Below are 6849 nucleotides of genomic sequence, written 5' to 3'. Positions count from 1 at the left end.
AAAAGGTTAACATGATAAATCTGCTCAGTTTTCCTTTTATCTGGTTGCCTCACCTTGTAGTTTACTTCTCCCATGCGTTCAATGACCTCATATGGTCCTTGCCAGGTTGCCAGGAATTTACACTCAACGGTTGGCACCAGGACCAGCACTCTGTCCCCCGGCTTAAACTCCCTGGGTTGAGCAGATCTGTTGTAGGAGGCTTGCTGTTGCCGCTGACTGGCCTCCAGGTGTTCCCGCATCATGGGATAGATGGCCTTCATTCTCTCCCTCATAGCCCCGACATGGTCGATCAGTGTCCGCTGTTGGCATGGCTGCTCCTCCCAGGCCTCCTTGGCGATGTCGAGCAGTCCTCTGGGTCTGTAGGAAAGCAAGAGCTCAAAGGGTGAAAACCCAGTAGAAGACTGAGGTACCTCTCGCACCGCAAATAATATGTAGGGTAACAGCTGATCCCAGTTGCGCCCATCTTCCCCTACCGCTTTCCGCAGCATGGATTTTAGTGTTTTGTTAAAACGTTCGACTAGGCCATCTGTCTGGGGGTGGTAGACCGAGGTTCTCAGCTGTTTGATTTTCAGTAAAGCACAGAGTTCTTTCATCACTCTGGACATGAATGGAGTCCCTTGGTCCGTCAATATCTCTTTGGGATTCCCAGACTAGTTGAGAGACGGAACAACTCCTTGGCGATTTGTCTGGATGTAGCCTTCCTCAGCGGAATGGCCTCCGGGTACCGGGATGCATAGTCCAGAATGACCAGAATGTATTGATGTCCCCTGGAACTTTTCGGTAAGGGCCCGACTATGTCTAATCCAATCCTCTCAAAAGGAGTTTCGATAATGGGCAAGGGAATGAGCGGGTTTCTATATGTGGGCTTTGGTGCAACCTGCTGACACTCAGGGCAACTACGGCAGTAGTTCTCTATCTCTTTGTGTACTCCTGGCCAAAAGAAACGTTGCATGATTCTTTCCTTAGTCTTCTCTACCCCCAAGTGGGCCCCTAGCGGGTGTGTGTGTGCTAGGTTGAGTACTGTGGCCCGATAGGGCTGTGGCACGAGGAGCTGTTCATGCACTTCATCATTTTTCTTGACTATCTGATATACTAACCCTCGGTTTACTGCGAAATGGGGGTAAGTAGGGTTTGTCTTATCACCTAACACTACACCTTCTAATACCTGCACATTTCTTAAGGCATTTGCAAGAGTAGGATCTTGTAATTGAGCCGTACCATACTGGCCTGTGAGAGGGGGAAGCTCTTGGGTGCCTGGGACGTCTTCTTCACTGGAGAACGGAGCACTTTCCTGGGCTGCGTTCTCTTCTCCCGTATCCGGACCAGTCTCGGTGTCGGTCTGGGCACCTGCCATCCCTATCAGAGCCCGGGGCGGGAGTGAGTAACTCGGAGGATTGCACCGGAGCCTTCCCAGGATGAGTCTTGCCTCTCCGTTTCCGAGGTACTCGGGTTATCCTCTCCTGAGACTCTCTCCAGAGTGGGTAAAAGGCTGGGCAGTCTCGTCCAATTAGGACAGGGACGGGGAGGGAATCAACCACCCCCGCCGTCGTGTGTATGGTTCCCCGTGTGCTGGTCATTGTAAGTTCAGTAATGGGGTATTCTCTGGTGTCCCCATGGACACAGGAAACTGGGAGGACTTTCCCCGGGGTCAGACACGTTGGGCCCACCAAATCCTTACGCACCAGGGTGGCCCGGCTACCAGAATCCAGTAAGGCCTCCACATCATGGTGATTCACAGTTACCGGGCAGGTGGGGGGTCGATCTGGGCCGCCATCTACGACTCCCAAGAGCGAGGCAAAACGGTGTGTGGGTGCTGAGCTGGAGGACTCCGCAGTGGGCATAGGTTCATCGGCTGGTTTCCCACACTGCCAGGAGATATGTCCCATCTCCCCACACCGGTAACACTGTCGAGTTTCCCCCTCCTGGTGTACTCTTCTTGGACCCGCCTGGTTTCTGGCTCCCCCTGGAGCCGGGATAAATCCTGACGTGGCTGGGTTCGAGACCTTGGGGTCCTTTGGACGGGTTCTTCCCATTTGTGGTGGGGCCGCCCTCCTGGGGTCTTTTCGGGAAGCATTCAGCATCTCCGCTGTGGCCTGGTACTTTTCCACAGCTTCCACGGTCAGATCAGCCGTGGTCAAGGCCTGTTGACTGATGAACCGTTTTGCCTCATAAGGCAGGGCGCGTAGGTAACGATCCACCACAACGGCCTCCACCACCGCCGCTGCTGTATTCCTCTGCGGATCCAGCCATTTCCTTGCGATTCGGACAAGTTCATGCATCTGCGCCCGAGGAGGTTGGTCTGGTTGGAAGGTCCAGCTGTGAAAGCGCTGGGCCATACCAAACTTTGTGAGTCCATATCTGCTGAGGATCTCAGACTTCAGGGCATCATAGTCAGTAACCTGGTCAGGGCCCAGGTCCCGGACAGCATTCAGCGATTCCCCGGTTAGAAAGGGGGCTAACAGACCAACCCACTGTTGCTTGGGCCAGGCTTCCCTAGTGGCCGTGGCCTCAAATGCATGCAGGTATGCCTCAATGTCATCGGTAGCTCCCATCTTAGATATAAAGTCACTTGCCTTTATTGGGCGGGTATTTTGGACCACCCTCTGTCTCTGCAACTGCAATTCCTCTGCCTTCAGAAGGTTGGCTTTCTTTTGCTCCTCCAAGAGAGCCACGTTTGCTTGCATCTGGGCTTGCTGGCCAGCAACAAGGGCTTTCAATATGTCCTCCATTTCAGTCGGGCGGGGAGCCTCACGGCCAACTTGGAAAACTGGGTGATCAAACCTTCGGTATCCTCCTCTGACATGCACTATTAACGCTTGAGCGTGCCCGTATTCTCCACCATCTGTGACGTCACGAGAGGCTACACAGCTTTCAGCGGGATTGTCGCTCAGATAACTTTTCCCCAGCCTTACTGTAGTCCACGTTGCAGCTAGTGGCCAACCCAGCAAAAAGTCCTTCCAAATGTCTCTCACGTATTTCCACAGGTGCATATATCCAAAGGTGAGTATTTCCCAAAGGTAAGTATCTCCAAATCCATATATTCCTCATGGAAGTGGACGTGCAGCACTCTTGTCCTCCAGAGAGCCCAGGTTGGAGACTGTGTCTCTTCACCCCCCACACACTCCCTCAGTGTGTCTCTTCCCTTCCCAAACCTTCAGCTCATCAGCTCCTCATTTGTTTCAGCTGCGTGGGAAGATTGGCCATAGAGGGGTGGAGTTCCCGACCATACCAGCAGATGGAGCCATAGCTGTCTGGGTTTGCAGCCACCTCAGGGGGATGTAACGTCCCTCCAGGACACAGCCTCTCGTGACATCACAATACCCATAGAATATAGAATACCCAGAGAATATAGAATACCCAGAGAATATAGAATACACAGAGAATATAGAATATAGAATACCCAGAGAATATAGAATATAGAATACCCAGAGAATATAGAATACCCAGAGAATATAGAATACACAGAGAATATAGAATACCCAGAGATTATAGAATACACAGCGAATATAGAATATAGAATACCCAGAGAATATAGAATACCCAGAGAATATAGAATATAGAATACACAGAGAATATAGAATACCCAGAGATTATAGAATACACAGCGAATATAGAATATAGAATACCCAGAGAATATAGAATACCCAGAGAATATAGAATATAGAATACACAGAGAATATAGAATACCCAGAGATTATAGAATACACAGCGAATATAGAATATAGATTACCCAGAGAATATAGAATACCCAGAGAATATAGAATATAGAATATACAGAGAATATAGAATACCCAGAGATTATAGAATACACAGCGAATATAGAATATAGAATACCCAGAGAATATAGAATACCCAGAGAATATAGAATATAGAATACACAGAGAATATAGAATACCCAGAGAATATAGAATATAGAATACACAGAGAATATAGAATACCCAGAGATTATAGAATACCCAGAGAATATAGAATACCCAGAGATTATAGAATACCCAGAGAATATAGAATACACAGTATAGTCTACACAAACAGAAGGCTATATTGACTGACTCAATTAATCGGACATTACAAATGGGATATGGACTGACTCAATTAAACCGAAATTATGAAATAAAAATAAATAAAAGATAAAGATCAACCACCAGAAGGACTTAGATAAAGATCAACAACCAGAAGGACTTAGATAAAGATCAACCACCAGAAGGACTTAGATAAAGATCAACCACCAGAAGGACTTAGATAAAAATCACCCACCAGAAGGACTTAGATAAAGATCAACCTCCAGAAGGACTTAGATAAAGATCAACCACCAGAAGGACTTATATAAAGATCAACCACCAGAAGGACTTAGATAAAGATCAACCACAAGAAGGACTTAGATAACGATCAACCACCAGAAGGACTTGGATAAAGATCAACCACAAGAAGGACTTAGATAAAGATCAACCACCAGAAGGACTTAGATAAAGATCAACCACAAGAAGGACTTAGATAAAGATCAACCACCAGAAGGACTTAGATAAAGATCAACCACAAGAAGGACTTAGATAAAGATCAACCACAAGAAGGACTTACATAAAGATCAACCACAAGAAGGACTTAGATAAAAATCACCCACCAGAAGGACTTAGATAAAGATCAACCTCCAGAAGGACTTAGATAAAGATCAACCACCAGAAGGACTTATATAAAGATCAACCACCAGAAGGACTTAGATAAAGATCAACCACAAGAAGGACTTAGATAACGATCAACCACAAGAAGGACTTAGAAAAAGATCAACCACCAGAAGGACTTGGATAAAGATCAACCACAAGAAGGACTTAGATAAAGATCAACCACCAGAAGGACTTAGATAAAGATCAACCACAAGAAACTTAGATAAAGATCAACCACCAGAACGACTTAGATAAAGATCAACCACAAGAAGGACTTAGATAAAGATCAACCACAAGAAGGACTTAGATAAAGATCAACCACAAGAAACTTAGATAAAGATCAACCACCAGAACGACTTAGATAAAGATCAACCACAAGAAGGACTTAGATAAAGATCAACCACAAGAAGGACTTACATGAAGCTCAACCACAAGAAGGACTTAGATAAAAATCAACCACCAGAAGGACTTAGAAAAAAATCAACCACAAGAAGGACTTAGATAAAGATCAACCACCAGAAGGACTTAGATAAAGATCAACCACCAGAAGGACTTAGATAAAGATCAACCACAAGAAACTTAGATAAAGATCAACCACCAGAAGGACTTAGATAACGATCAAGACACCAGAAGGACTTAGATAAAGATCAACCACAAGAAACAGATAAAGATCAACCACCAGAAGGACTTAGATAAAGATCAACCACAAGAAGGACTTAGATAAAGATCAACCACTAGAAGGACTTAGATAAAGGTCAACCACCAGAAGGACTTAGATAAAGATCAACCACCAGAAAGACTTAGATAAAGATCAACCACCAGAAAGACTTAGATAAGATGGAGAAAGTGATTTGTAAACTGATTTCAGATGCAAGGGTGCATCTCAATACAGAGCTGCCAACAACGCTTTTGCCGTGTGACACATGTTTTTGCCTGTTTTCACACGCACTCACGCCACACATCCAATTTCTCACGCAAAAAAGAATCTGCCGAGACTCGTTCGTTCCTTTTTTCAAACTCCCCGACGGTAGATGGCGCTGATGAGCGCCACTGAACCATATGCACTGCACCTCGAAGTTAGCGACAGAAGAAGATATACTATTGCTGCGAAAGACAGCAGGAGAAGAAACGGTCACTACCTCAAGAAGTCTGATAAGAAGCTGAGCTGAGACTAGGTATGTAACAATGAAATGTCGTCCAATTGAGTACACTTAAAATTTTGAAAGAAATGATTTGTTTGTGCGTGTGAACATGATTTAGTGTGGTGAATGTAAACTCAGCTGATTTCGAACAGGTAAGACTTATTCCAAAGAATTTAACATAAATACAGGAAATGTGTGCAATAGAAGTAGACTTGTGCAGACATTCACTGACCCCATGACAGAAGTGTACCTGCTGTTCTTCCAAGCCACCGTACCAACTTTCACTTCTTTCAACTTGCTGCTTCAGAGAGAGCAGTCATCAATATTTTTGTTACATGATGAGGTGGGATTGGATTTTGCTGTTTTTTTCCATTCTGTGTTTCTTGCTGATATCTGCAGGGATCCTCTAAAACAGGTTTCACCTACTATTTTTGTAAATGTCTGTTATAGATGGTGAAATTCGTACGCAAGCTATGTTCCAAGTTTATGGTTCCAGCAGCTCTGCAGTGCCATGAGGAGCCTTGTGAAATTGCCTTTAAAGAAAAGGCAAACCATTTACCAGGTTAGTATTTGACTATTATTATGATCAAACACTGTGATATGTGATATTTAGCCTTGTACCTTATAGCGATATGCTGTATCTGTGACAGGAAGAAAGTTGAACATTAGGTTCACAACCAGGGCTAAACTTAACAGATTACTCAACGAGGGTGACATCACACCAGAGCAGGTGGATTCATTCCATGAAGCTGTGTTGTGTTTCCTGACAAGTGCTGTGGACTATGCACTTAAGAAGCTGCCAATGGAAGAGCCACTGATCAAGCATGCACAATTTGTAGATGTACGGCAGAGGGCTGAAAGTGACATCGAAGATGTCCTGTACTTTGTTGAAAGGTAAGTTTTTTTTCTCTAATTATTGTCTGTCATCTTAGCTAAAGTACCCTGTGTTTTATGATGAGGTGTGTTCACTCCTAAACTGCACATGAGATATTCTTATGTGGCTTCTCCTCAAAGATGTGTATGAACTGCTGCTGGTTGATGACTATATA

At 45.0% G+C, this 6849-nt stretch overlaps 1 long non-coding RNA gene across 3 annotated transcripts; it reads left to right on the top strand.

Moving 5' to 3' along the window:
• The first annotated feature begins 6015 nt into the window (after positions 1–6015).
• Positions 6016–6566, top strand: LOC123481701. Of its 3 annotated transcripts, none has more exons than XR_006657239.1 (3): positions 6016–6143; positions 6251–6362; positions 6528–6566. It is a non-coding gene; the product is annotated as an uncharacterized LOC123481701 (long non-coding RNA). The 3 variants fall into 3 exon arrangements; XR_006657238.1 differs by lacking the exon at positions 6528–6566 and adding an exon at positions 6451–6480; XR_006657237.1 differs by lacking the exon at positions 6528–6566 and having other exon boundaries at positions 6251–6363.
• The last annotated feature ends 283 nt before the right edge of the window (positions 6567–6849 follow it).

The sequence above is a fragment of the Coregonus clupeaformis genome, chromosome 23 (assembly GCF_020615455.1).
Source record: "Coregonus clupeaformis isolate EN_2021a chromosome 23, ASM2061545v1, whole genome shotgun sequence".
Lineage (NCBI taxonomy): Eukaryota > Metazoa > Chordata > Actinopteri > Salmoniformes > Salmonidae > Coregonus > Coregonus clupeaformis.
Note: the sequence above shows the minus strand (reverse complement) of the source record. Positions and strands in the feature narration are given on the sequence as shown.